General features: G+C 52.3%; 1 pseudogene; it reads right to left on the reverse strand.

Moving 5' to 3' along the window:
- Window positions 1-34: 34 nt before the first annotated feature.
- Window positions 35-8,068, reverse strand: LOC144148400 (uncharacterized; annotated as a pseudogene).
- Between the last annotated feature and the right edge of the window lie 5,406 nt (window positions 8,069-13,474).

Raw genomic sequence — 13,474 nt, forward strand, 5'->3', positions numbered from 1 at the left:
CGTGCGGTCGGGGTGAGTGCAGGATGAGCGGGCGTCACGACGCCACTTCTGACACCATGTCGCGTGGCCGGTGCCCCGCGACCATGCGGGAGCACGAGCTGCCTGACCCCGCAGAAAGAGCCGATGTGCACGACAGCTGCTCAGCTGACAAAAGAAGTCCCACACTTTATTGGGGGCCGAATATATACAAGATAAGTGGTACCACACACTAGTAGCAGCCTAACAAAATTGCTGAAAGGTGGCGACCTCTACAGGTACATCGAAGGCAGAGCTTACGATAAAAACCAGACTCCCTTATAAATAGCCACAACACACCAATGCCCTCGAAGCCTAATTTAACGTTACGACCAGTCTTCTTTTCGCTACAAGGGTAACCTTGGGCCGAATTATTGGACCAGAAAGAGCCGCACATAGTGCGAAAATGCCGCCATACCTGTGCTGAATCTAAACGTGACCAGCAGTTGCATAAACCAAGTGTTGCGTCCGAATTTGGAGATTGTCTTTTTAAAGGAGGCGTCCAGACATCGCCCGGGTTTGATCATTCAAAGGACTGCTTTTTCCCGATAACAGGGATAATATTTTATCGCAGACTTCACACAGGTAATAAAGAGAACACAGGAAGGAGTGGTGACTTCCCACGCATTTTCTGGGGACGTCTCTAGCACGTCACTAAATCTTGAATTCGCGATAAGCGGCAGCCAACGATTATCACCACTCACAAGCATGATTAGGTGATTCTAGTGGGGCCTCTCTTTTTATTTTCAGCACATCAGTCGATTTCTAATGCGCAGTTAACACTATGATAACTGTTTGATTAGTGCTGGCCACTTTATTGTCACTTCTGCTCTGCACAGTAAATTTCGGAAGTGTATAAATATTTCTTCACCTTTTTTTGTCAAAAACCGTATCCGTGGCTGGAATGGCGCTTAGGGAATTACTGAAGACTAGTTCTTTCAAAGTCAACAAAAGTTGGCTTGGTGTCAGTGACCCGTTCGGAAGCAATTGCAACACAAAAAGAAAATTCGCTTGACACACCCGTGAGCCTGCGGTCCTACGAGAGATGAATGGATTACACGAAAAATAAATTGTATACGGACTGTAAGAACATTGTTTAAAATCACATGTAAAGTGCTAACCTACCTTGCAGCAAATAAAAATAATTAATATAATAAATCGAGTAGCGGAAAAATAAATACTAGCAAAATTAAACATGGGCCGAAAACTTCAGGCCTGGAGAGACAAGCGTTATTCGAGACGGTGGATATTCACAAAAAAGTTCGTTTGAAAGACTATGACGGAGGAACAAGGCCTAGCAAAACAGTACTTCCTTTGGAAGCTGCTCACACCCTGAGCCTCCCTTTTGTGGTTACGCTCAGCAAAGATGACAAATAAAGTTATATGTTTCTCTTGCTCGCTCTCCTTGGCAAGGTCCCTACGAAACAAAAAAACACATGAAATGGGAAAGGAAAAAGAAAAATAAAGGCCCTCTGGATTTTTCAAAGTTTCCAGCGGCCGCCCCAATCAAGCGTACACATACAAAGCCTGTATGGCACACCGTGTCAGTTCTGCGCTTTGAAGGATAAGGGCCGCGCACTCGCTGCGTCACCAAACTTTCTCGATTTCGCTTAAAACTGTGTAGGACACGCTCTCTGTTAAGCTGATTACCCCACCGCATGACCTTCCACATTATTCTTTGTACGTTACGCCTTGTTTTTGGATCATTCAGTTGCAATGTTGTAACGTTATTCCGGTAAGGTGACTGCGAATCCCACCAAAAAGAATGGTAAGCAAAGTATTTTTTTTTCACTTCATGAAAGCTGGTTCCGAGATCAACCTTGATATTCTAGTACAATTACAAATAATATAGCTGCCACGGTTGCCAGCTACTAAGGAAACTTCGCCAGGAAACTGCCGATATTAGCCGAAAAAGTCACCACCTTAAAGTGAATGTTTCAAGGAGTAGAAAAGTCGTCATTTCACCATGGCGCTGCTAGTAAGTACGTTTCGATTGCCTACGCAGAAAAATATGCATCAATAAACAGAAACCGAAAACCGTGTAAGAACTTTTTTTTGGTGTGGGGAGAGAAAGCGACAGCTGTTGACTGCTGTCTACAAAAGAGTAAGAATATGCAAATTTAATTAAAGCATTCGAAGAATAAGAGTGCGGTATTCTGATCAAGCGTGCCCACCAATATTTCTTATTCCCTATGATTTCCACGTTTCACCCCATATCTAACCTCCACCTTGGCAAACAAAACGCGACCACAGGAACCACGCAAAACTGATCGCACACCATTTTACACGGACTGTCCGATTCAATATTGTCACGTGGATATTTGTCAAGCCGCGATGCCCTGCTTGCGATGTGTGCGATCGCCGTGCAAAGTTCAATCCCCAGTTAGTGCTACGTTCCGTGCTTCTTGGCCAACCAGGTTTTAAGTGCGAATGCACTTCTTAAGCGAGCCTGAATCGTCCGCCGCCGTAGTCCGCATAGCAACAGCTGCGGGTGCGCGCGCTCCTCGTCTTCCCTAGCAACGGCGGGAGATGGGCGCGCGCTGCCTGGCCGCTGACATGGCACATACCCACGTGGGGGATTGGCCAGGAATCGGGCGTGAGAAGGGCTAATGCACCCGCTTAAAGGAGTACTGACACGAAATTTCAAAGCTGAGATCCGCTCTAGCAATCAAGTACAACGACAACACAAATAGGTGTCTGTGAATAAATGCATTTTTCTTTCTTTGTAGTTGTGTGTGTGTGTGATCACTCTTTCGCGAACATTACCGAACCGCGGAAATTCAACTCGTGCATTCGCACTTTCACATTCTTCCCCTCGGGGAAATGCGGTGAATTTTTTGAAGACGACGACATAAATGTGTGGGTCTACCGCTCGCGGGCCAGACTGATTCAGCCATCTTCGCTGAGCCTCGCCGTGCTGCCTCTACTCTTCGGTGTAGCGCTACGCCTAATAAATAGGTACATCGCCATCCTGCTATCTACACCTCCGTCTACCAAGACGCAACACTGGTGGAGGAGCCGGGTTTTCTTATGCCTGGATCCCTGTCTGGCGCCAGCTCAGAAAGGCCGTGTCTCATCAACACGCCGGTCCATCGGAGCAGTCGGCGCAAGCTCGGTCTCTCTCCTGAATTACCGGGTCTTTCCAACGTCCGCACCCGTAAGACCCCGCAAGCTCCCATTATGGCCACACCATAGGTGGTAATTCACCAGCCTCGCGAACCCAATAAATTCCACGGGGATGCCCTCGAGGACGTGGAAGACTGGGTTGCTCACTTCGAGCGTGTTGCCACATTTATTCAGTGGGACGATGCGCACAAACTGCGGCAGGTGTACTACTCGTTGGAAGACGGCGCTCGTATTTGGTACGAGTACCATGAGGCTACATTGACGTCTTGGACCGACTTTCGCCAGGAGCTTCAGGAAGCCTTTTCCGACCCGGATCGTCCTGAGAACGCGCTGCGGTGCCTGGAATCGAGAATCCAGAAACCTAACGAAAGTGTCACCATGTTTGCCGAGGACATGGCACGCCTTTTTCGCCGCGCTGATCCTGCCATGTCGGACGCGAAGAAACTTCGCTACGTTATGCACGGCGTCAAGGAGCAGCTTTTTGCCGGCCTTGTCCGAAACCCGCCACGCACTGTGCAAGAGTTCATCAGGGAGGCCACGGCTATCGAGCGGGCTGTGCAGGAGCGCAGTCGTCAGTATTCTCGGAGGTCCGCCAACGCTCGCGGAACCGCTGCCAGCCTGACGAGCGATGACAGCTCTTTGCGGGAACTGATCAGGTCGGTCTTGCGTGAAGAGCTAGGCAACCTTAGAATTGCGACTCCACAGCCGACGCCCTCCGTGGCCAGGATTGTGCACGAAGAGCTCCGCCAAGCATTCTCACCTCCCGACCCGCCCGTGCAAGAGAGCCCCGCAAGCTGCGCAGCAGCAATGCGTCAGCAGCCTCCAAACATGCCAACTGTCCCTTTCCGTCAGCCACCCCCGCCTGTGCAGTCGTGGCCCACTTCGCAGCCGAAATTCCCACCGACCCGGGTTCGCAAAACGGATTTGTGGCGCACAGCTGACTGGCAACCCCTGTGCTATCACTGTGGTGAGCCCGGCCACGTCTACAGACGGTGCCCCTACCGCGAGATCGGACTACGTGGCTTCTCTCCGGCTGCTCCTCCTCCCCGTCTTGGCCAGCGGCTGACCGAAGTCGCCGACTACCTCACTGCACGCAACACCACGTCGCCTATTCGTCGATCCCGCTCACCGTCTCCAGCACCGCACCTCCCGGCGACCCGTCGCGCCCCTCGAGACGGCCCCGACGTCCGGTTTTCCAGCCCCCGGCGGGGAAACTAGACGAAGCGACCTGGGGAGGCAAGGTTGCTGATTGCAGAAGCTCAGAAGACCTTCCATCGCCGCCGACGTCAACCAACGGATGTTCCGCTACCACTCGACGGGAACAAAGCGCCCATACAGTATTGCCGCAGTGTAAACACACAACGACGACGACCCTTAACGCCGACGAAGGAGCTAGTGCTGAACTCAGGGTTTCTATCGACGGGCATGAGGTGAACGCTTTGCTGGACACCGGAGCAGATTACTCCATCGTGAGCCAGCAATTTCCCGAGCGCTTGCGCAAGGTAAAGACTGCGTGGGACGGGCCTCAGTTTCGGTCCTCTGGAGGCCACCTCATGACACCAGTCGGGAAATGCACGGCTAGGATTCGTCTAGGAGGCTCCGACTTTGTCGGCACGTTCGTCATTCTACCTCGGTGCTGCAAAGACGTAATCTTCGGCATGGATTTCTTGCGCGAATACGACGCCGTTATAGACATCGGTGAGGGCAGGGTGAGCCTTTCGACGAACCTGCCTCCAGTACAGCCTACCGAGCACCGACGTCTCCCGCTGCGTATCGCTGCTGACGACGTAAGTGTGCCGCCACGATCATGCGCGTTCGTCGCAGTAGCGTGCGACGATCCTTGCACTGCCGACGGCGTTGCCGAGCTGCACACATCGCTCTTCCTCGACCATGGTTTTGCCATCGCGAGAGGCCTGGTGCACCTGTCCTGTGGCCGCGGAAATCTCCTGCTCACCAATTTCACAAATGAACGCCAGCACATCCTGAAAGGGACTACTGTAGCCTTCTTCGAAGCTGTCGACGACACAGAGGGCTGTTACGTGCTCCAAACTGGTGCCACCACAACAGCGAGCGCCAAACTCGCAATAGACGTCAGCACCAACCTGTCGTCCGAAAAACGCCGAGCGCTCCTCGACCTACTGGAACAATATGCGGACTGTTTTTCGTCCACGGCAGGTGTCCGCCAGACGCATCTGACAAAGCACAGAATAATTACCGAAGAAACAACAAGGCCCATCCGTCAGAACCCATACGTGTGGCCCCCAAGGAGCGCGATGCAATACGGCGGCAAGTACAGCAAATGCTCGAAGACGACGTCATCGCACCGTCGAATAGTCCCTGGGCGTCGCCCGTAGTCTTAGTGAAAAAGAAAGATGGGACATTACGGTTTTGTGTGGACTACCGCAAACTCAACGAGGTCACCAAAAAAGATGTCTACCCGTTGCCTCGCATTGACGACTCCCTCGACAGACTACGACATGCCCGCTATTTTTCGTCTATGGATCTAAAAAGCGGGTATTGGCAGATCGAGGTCGATGAACGAGACCGCGAGAAAACCGCTTTTCTGACGCCTGATGGACTGTACGAATTTAAAGTGTTGCCGTTCGGGTTGTGTTCCGCTCCAGCCACTTTTCAACGACTGATGGACACCGTGCTGTCGGGCCTAAAGTGGCAAACTTGCTTGGTGTATCTGGACGACGTGATCGTGTTTTCCACCACGTTAGAAGAACACCTCGAACGTCTCACGTCCGTCCTCGAGGCAATACGATCCGCCGGACTTACACTAAAGCCTGAAAAGTGTCATTTTGGGTACGAGGAACTCCTGTTCCTCGGCCATGTGGTTAGCAGTGCCGGAGTTCGACCTGATCCTGCTAAGACTGAAGCGGTATCTCAGTTTCCCCTGCCAACCAACAAGAAAGCCGTGAGGCGCTTTTTGGGGCTATGCTCCTATTACCGACGATTTATACAGGACTTCGCCCACATTGCAGCTCCGCTGACCATCCTTACAAGGGATGATGTCGTGTTCCTTTGGAATGACGAGCAACAGAGGGCGTTCGACGAGCTGCGCCAACGGTTGCAAACACCTCCGGTCTTGGCCCATTTCGACGAGAACGTCACCACCATGCTTCACACCGACGCCAGTAGCGTTGGACTCGGAGCGGTTCTTCTGCAATGGCAAGACGGCGCCGAAAGGGTGATAGCGTACGCCAGTCGAACGTTGTCCTCTTCGGAAGCCAACTACTCGGCCACCGAAAAGGAGTGCCTCGCCGTCGTTTGGGCAGTACTTAAATTTCGACCATACCTTATGGCCGTCCATTTACAGTGGTCAGTGATGAACGTTGTGAGCTCTTGATGATGAACGTTGTGGGGTGATGAACGTTGTGAGCTCTTGAGAGTCTGCACAGAATTTTACCTGTTGAAAGCTGGCTGTTGCATCCAGCTTTGAGAAAACTGTTGCGTCGCCAAGGACTTGCTCTACAGTTGGTAGAATGTGGCGTTCACGAAGGGCAACCTTGTTTAGCTGAGTCAAATCAACGCACAGCCGGTAGGAACCGTCCGCTTTCCGGACTACCACGAGACCAGAGCACCACGGCGTTGGATTGTGGACCCTGCGAATCACAACTCCTTCCTCCAGTTTGTCAAGCTCGTGGCAGACGACCTCGAGCAGCGGGATGGGAATCCTACGAGGTACACTTAGGGAGAAGGGTAAGGCATCTGGTCTGAGGAGGATAGTTTACTCATCCTTGAGGGTGCCTAATCCCTGGAAGAGCTCAGCGCACAGTGTTCCCTTCGAAGTCTGGAGGTGATCGAGAAACTCTACAACTTTAAGGGCTTGAAGCGCCGGCAGTCCAAGAAAAGGTACTTTGAGACACTGAATCACGTACAAGCGCTGAGAGGTCATTTTCCCATGCTACCGAAGTCTTGCATTGTACGAACCTAGCACATGCAGTGGCTGACCGCCGGGTCCAGTGAGCAGGGTATTGACGTGGTCGCCCTGGGCCGTCAACGCAGGGAAGTCGCTCGGAACGCCAGAAGCCTCGGCTCCAGAATCGACCTTAAACTCCGCGGGGTAGTTGTTAACGGTGACATCGACGAACTTTGCGGCGGCGGGCGTCCCAACAGCGTGTCTCTGAATAGAACAGAGTTGTGTTTACACTTCCTAGCGTGGCGGAGTTTCGTGCAGGGCAGTTCGAACGTGGATGTGGCCCACGGCCGTAGAATTCACATGGTGACAGCTGGCAGGAGCGCTATGCTTTCCGCGGTGGTGAAGGCGGCTTATCGTAGCTGCGGCGGCGAGAGGCGAACTGGTAATCGCGTACGGAGTCGAGGTGTAGCTTGCGGGAGTGCTCTGAGCGGTTTTGGGGCAACGTTTTTTCTTTGTCGGCGTCTTCTGATTCACGGGCCTGCATCCATGCTTCTTTGAGCGTCAACTTCACGTTCCGGCAGAGCTGGCACGGAAGACGCGATTCGCGGAGGCCGACGGCGAATATATCGCGCACAAGCCTTTTCTCCACTCCATCTGACGGATAGTTGCACTGCTTCACCATTTTACACAGTTCGGCGTAGTACGCGTCGATGCTTTCGTCGGGCAACTGAACACGACGGTGAAAACGTGACTACTCGTTTAGCTCGTTCGGCGGTGCACAAAGTGGTCGGTGAAGCGGGCGACAACCGCTTGAAATCAGGCGAGTGACTCGGCGGCGAGCGAGAACGTCTCGAGCAGTGGGCGGGCCTCCAGCCCCATGCAGTACAACAACGAGCGTACCTGTATGTCGCCGGACGCTTGAGTCATGCCCGAAACGACAGCGTAGTCCTCGTAGCGGCTGAGCAATGCTGTCCAAGTTCCGGGGTTCGTGAAGTCGAACGGTGCGGGTGGCTGGAGGTTGAGGCCAAACATTGTCTGAGGCGCTTCGTCCTTGAGGGCCATCGTCGTGCGGTCGGGGTGAGTGCAGGATGAGCGGGCGTCACGACGCCACTTCTGACACCATGTCGCGTGGCCGGTGCCCCGCGACCATGCGGGAGCACGAGCTGCCTGACCCCGCAGAAAGAGCCGATGTGCACGACAGCTGCTCAGCTGACAAAAGAAGTCCCACACTTTATTGGGGGCCGAATATATACAAGATAAGTGGTACCACACACTAGTAGCAGCCTAACAAAATTGCTGAAAGGTGGCGACCTCTACAGGTACATCGAAGGCAGAGCTTACGATAAAAACCAGACTCCCTTATAAATAGCCACAACACACCAATGCCCTCGAAGCCTAATTTAACGTTACGACCAGTCTTCTTTTCGCTACAAGGGTAACCTTGGGCCGAATTATTGGACCAGAAAGAGCCGCACATAGTGCGAAAATGCCGCCATACCTGTGCTGAATCTAAACGTGACCAGCAGTTGCATAAACCAAGTGTTGCGTCCGAATTTGGAGATTGTCTTTTTAAAGGAGGCGTCCAGACATCGCCCGGGTTTGATCATTCAAAGGACTGCTTTTTCCCGATAACAGGGATAATATTTTATCGCAGACTTCACACAGGTAATAAAGAGAACACAGGAAGGAGTGGTGACTTCCCACGCATTTTCTGGGGACGTCTCTAGCACGTCACTAAATCTTGAATTCGCGATAAGCGGCAGCCAACGATTATCACCACTCACAAGCATGATTAGGTGATTCTAGTGGGGCCTCTCTTTTTATTTTCAGCACATCAGTCGATTTCTAATGCGCAGTTAACACTATGATAACTGTTTGATTAGTGCTGGCCACTTTATTGTCACTTCTGCTCTGCACAGTAAATTTTGGAAGTGTATAAATATTTCTTCACCTTTTTTTGTCAAAAACCGTATCCGTGGCTGGAATGGCGCTTAGGGAATTACTGAAGACTAGTTCTTTCAAAGTCAACAAAAGTTGGCTTGGTGTCAGTGACCCGTTCGGAAGCAATTGCAACACAAAAAGAAAATTCGCTTGACACACCCGTGAGCCTGCGGTCCTACGAGAGATGAATGGATTACACGAAAAATAAATTGTATACGGACTGTAAGAACATTGTTTAAATTCACATGTAAAGTACTAACCTACCTTGCAGCAAATAAAAATAATTAATATAATAAATCGAGTAGCGGAAAAATAAATACTAGCAAAATTAAACATGGGCCGAAAACTTCAGGCCTGGAGAGACAAGCGTTATTCGAGACGGTGGATATTCACAAAAAAGTTCGTTTGAAAGACTATGACGGAGGAACAAGGCCTAGCAAAACAGTACTTCCTTTGGAAGCTGCTCACACCCTGAGCCTCCCTTTTGTGGTTACGCTCAGCAAAGATGACAAATAAAGTTATATGTTTCTCTTGCTCGCTCTCCTTGGCAAGGTCCCTACGAAACAAAAAAACACATGAAATGGGAAAGGAAAAAGAAAAATAAAGGCCCTCTGGATTTTTCAAAGTTTCCAGCGGCCGCCCCAATCAAGCGTACACATACAAAGCCTGTATGGCACACCGTGTCAGTTCTGCGCTTTGAAGGATAAGGGCCGCGCACTCGCTGCGTCACCAAACTTTCTCGATTTCGCTTAAAACTGTGTAGGACACGCTCTCTGTTAAGCTGATTACCCCACCGCATGACCTTCCACATTATTCTTTGTACGTTACGCATTGTTTTTGGATCATTCAGTTGCAATGTTGTAACGTTATTCCGGTAAGGTGACTGCGAATCCCACCAAAAAGAATGGTAAGCAAAGTATTTTTTTTTCACTTCATGAAAGCTGGTTCCGAGATCAACCTTGATATTCTAGTACAATTACAAATAATATAGCTGCCACGGTTGCCAGCTACTAAGGAAACTTCGCCAGGAAACTGCCGATATTAGCCGAAAAAGTCACCACCTTAAAGTGAATGTTTCAAGGAGTAGAAAAGTCGTCATTTCACCATGGCGCTGCTAGTAAGTACGTTTCGATTGCCTACGCAGAAAAATATGCATCAATAAACAGAAACCGAAAACCGTGTAAGAACTTTTTTTTGGTGTGGGGAGAGAAAGCGACAGCTGTTGACTGCTGTCTACAAAAGAGTAAGAATATGCAAATTTAATTAAAGCATTCGAAGAATAAGAGTGCGGTATTATGATCAAGCGTGCCCACCAATATTTCTTATTCCCTATGATTTCCACGTTTCACCCCATATCTAACCTCCACCTTGGCAAACAAAACGCGACCACAGGAACCACGCAAAACTGATCGCACACCATTTTACACGGACTGTCCGATTCAATATTGTCACGTGGATATTTGTCAAGCCGCGATGCCCTGCTTGCGATGTGTGCGATCGCCGTGCAAAGTTCAATCCCCAGTTAGTGCTACGTTCCGTGCTTCTTGGCCAACCAGGTTTTAAGTGCGAATGCACTTCTTAAGCGAGCCTGAATCGTCCGCCGCCGTAGTCCGCATAACAACAGCTGCGGGTGCGCGCGCTCCTCGTCTTCCCTAGCAACGGCGGGAGATGGGCGCGCGCTGCCTGGCCGCTGACATGGCACATACCCACGTGGGGGATTGGCCAGGAAATAGGCGTGAGAAGGGCTAATGCACCCGCTTAAAGGAGTACTGACACGAAATTTCAAAGCTGAGATGCGCTCTAGCAATCAAGTACAACGACAACACAAATAGGTGTCTGTGAATAAATGCATTTTTCTTTCTTTGTAGTTGTGTGTGTGTGTGATCACTCTTTCGCGAACATTACCGAACCGCGGAAATTCAACTCGTGCATTCGCACTTTCACATTCTTCCCCTCGGGGAAATGCGGTGAATTTTTTGAAGACGACGACATAAATGTGTGGGTCTACCACTCGCGGGCCAGACTGATTCAGCCATCTTCGCTGAGCCTCGCCGTGCTGCCTCTACTCTTCGGTGTAGCGCTACGCCTAATAAATAGGTACATCGCCATCCTGCTATCTACACCTCCGTCTACCAAGACGCAACACTGGTGGAGGAGCCGGGTTTTCTTATGCCTGGATCCCTGTCTGGCGCCAGCTCAGAAAGGCCGTGTCTCATCAACACGCCGGTCCATCGGAGCAGTCGGCGCAAGCTCGGTCTCTCTCCTGAATTACCGGGTCTTTCCAACGTCCGCACCCGTAAGACCCCGCAAGCTCCCATTATGGCCACACCATAGGTGGTAATTCACCAGCCTCGCGAACCCAATAAATTCCACGGGGATGCCCTCGAGGACGCGGAAGACTGGGTTGCTCACTTCGAGCGTGTTGCCACATTTATTCAGTGGGACGATGCGCACAAACTGCGGCAGGTGTACTACTCGTTGGAAGACGGCGCTCGTATTTGGTACGAGTACCATGAGGCTACATTCACGTCTTGGACCGACTTCCGCCAGGAGCTTCAGGAAGCCTTTTCCGACCCGGATCGTCCTGAGAACGCGCTGCGGTGCCTGGAATCGAGAATCCAGAAACCTAACGAAAGTGTCACCATGTTTGCCGAGGACATGGCACGCCTTTTTCGCCGCGCTGATCCTGCCATGTCGGACGCGAAGAAACTTCGCTACGTTATGCACGGCGTCAAGGAGCAGCTTTTTGCCGGCCTTGTCCGAAACCCGCCACGCACTGTGCAAGAGTTCATCAGGGAGGCCACGGCTATCGAGCGGGCTGTGCAGGAGCGCAGTCGTCAGTATTCTCGGAGGTCCGCCAACGCTCGCGGAACCGCTGCCAGCCTGACGAGCGATGACAGCTCTTTGCGGGAACTGATCAGGTCGGTCTTGCGTGAAGAGCTAGGCAACCTTAGAATTGCGACTCCACAGCCGACGCCCTCCGTGGCCAGGATTGTGCACGAAGAGCTCCGCCAAGCATTCTCACCTCCCGACCCGCCCGTGCAAGAGAGCCCCGCAAGCTGCGCAGCAGCAATGCGTCAGCAGCCTCCAAACATGCCAACTGTCCCTTTCCGTCAGCCACCCCCGCCTGTGCAGTCGTGGCCCACTTCGCAGCCGAAATTCCCACCGACCCGGGTTCGCAAAACGGATTTGTGGCGCACAGCTGACTGGCAACCCCTGTGCTATCACTGTGGTGAGCCCGGCCACGTCTACAGACGGTGCCCCTACCGCGAGATCGGACTACGTGGCTTCTCTCCGGCTGCTCCTCCTCCCCGTCTTGGCCAGCGGCTGACCGAAGTCGCCGACTACCTCACTGCACGCAACACCACGTCGCCTATTCGTCGATCCCGCTCACCGTCTCCAGCACCGCACCTCCCGGCGACCCGTCGCGCCCCTCGAGACGGCCCCGACGTCCGGTTTTCCAGCCCCCGGCGGGGAAACTAGACGAAGCGACCTGGGGAGGCAAGGTTGCTGATTGCAGAAGCTCAGAAGACCTTCCATCGCCGCCGACGTCAACCAACGGATGTTCCGCTACCACTCGACGGGAACAAAGCGCCCATACAGTATTGCCGCAGTGTAAACACACAACGACGACGACCCTTAACGCCGACGAAGGAGCTAGTGCTGAACTCAGGGTTTCTATCGACGGGCATGAGGTGAACGCTTTGCTGGACACCGGAGCAGATTACTCCATCGTGAGCCAGCAATTTCCCGAGCGCTTGCGCAAGGTAAAGACTGCGTGGGACGGGCCTCAGTTTCGGTCCTCTGGAGGCCACCTCATGACACCAGTCGGGAAATGCACGGCTAGGATTCGTCTAGGAGGCTCCAACTTTGTCGGCACGTTCGTCATTCTACCTCGGTGCTGCAAAGACGTAATCTTCGGCATGGATTTCTTGCGCGAATACGACGCCGTTATAGACATCGGTGAGGGCAGGGTGAGCCTTTCGACGAACCTGCCTCCAGTACAGCCTACCGAGCACCGACGTCTCCCGCTGCGTATCGCTGCTGACGACGTAAGTGTGCCGCCACGATCATGCGCGTTCGTCGCAGTAGCGTGCGACGATCCTTGCACTGCCGACGGCGTTGCCGAGCTGCACACATCGCTCTTCCTCGACCATGGTTTTGCCATCGCGAGAGGTCTGGTGCACCTGTCCTGTGGCCGCGGAAATCTCCTGCTCACCAATTTCACAAATGAACGCCAGCACATCCTGAAAGGGACTACTGTAGCCTTCTTCGAAGCTGTCGACGACACAGAGGGCTGTTACGTGCTCCAAACTGGTGCCACCACAACAGCGAGCGCCAAACTCGCAATAGACGTCAGCACCAACCTGTCGTCCGAAAAACGCCGAGCGCTCCTCGACCTACTGGAACAATATGCAGACTGTTTTTCGTCCACGGCAGGTGTCCGCCAGACGCATCTGACAAAGCACAGAATAATTACCGAAGAAACAACAAGGCCCATCCGTCAGAACCCATACGTGTGGCCCC

The sequence above is a fragment of the Haemaphysalis longicornis genome, unplaced genomic scaffold, assembly GCF_048455015.1.
Source record: "Haemaphysalis longicornis isolate Haplotype H1 unplaced genomic scaffold, Haemaphysalis longicornis Haplotype H1 scaffold_8, whole genome shotgun sequence".
NCBI lineage: Eukaryota > Metazoa > Arthropoda > Arachnida > Ixodida > Ixodidae > Haemaphysalis > Haemaphysalis longicornis.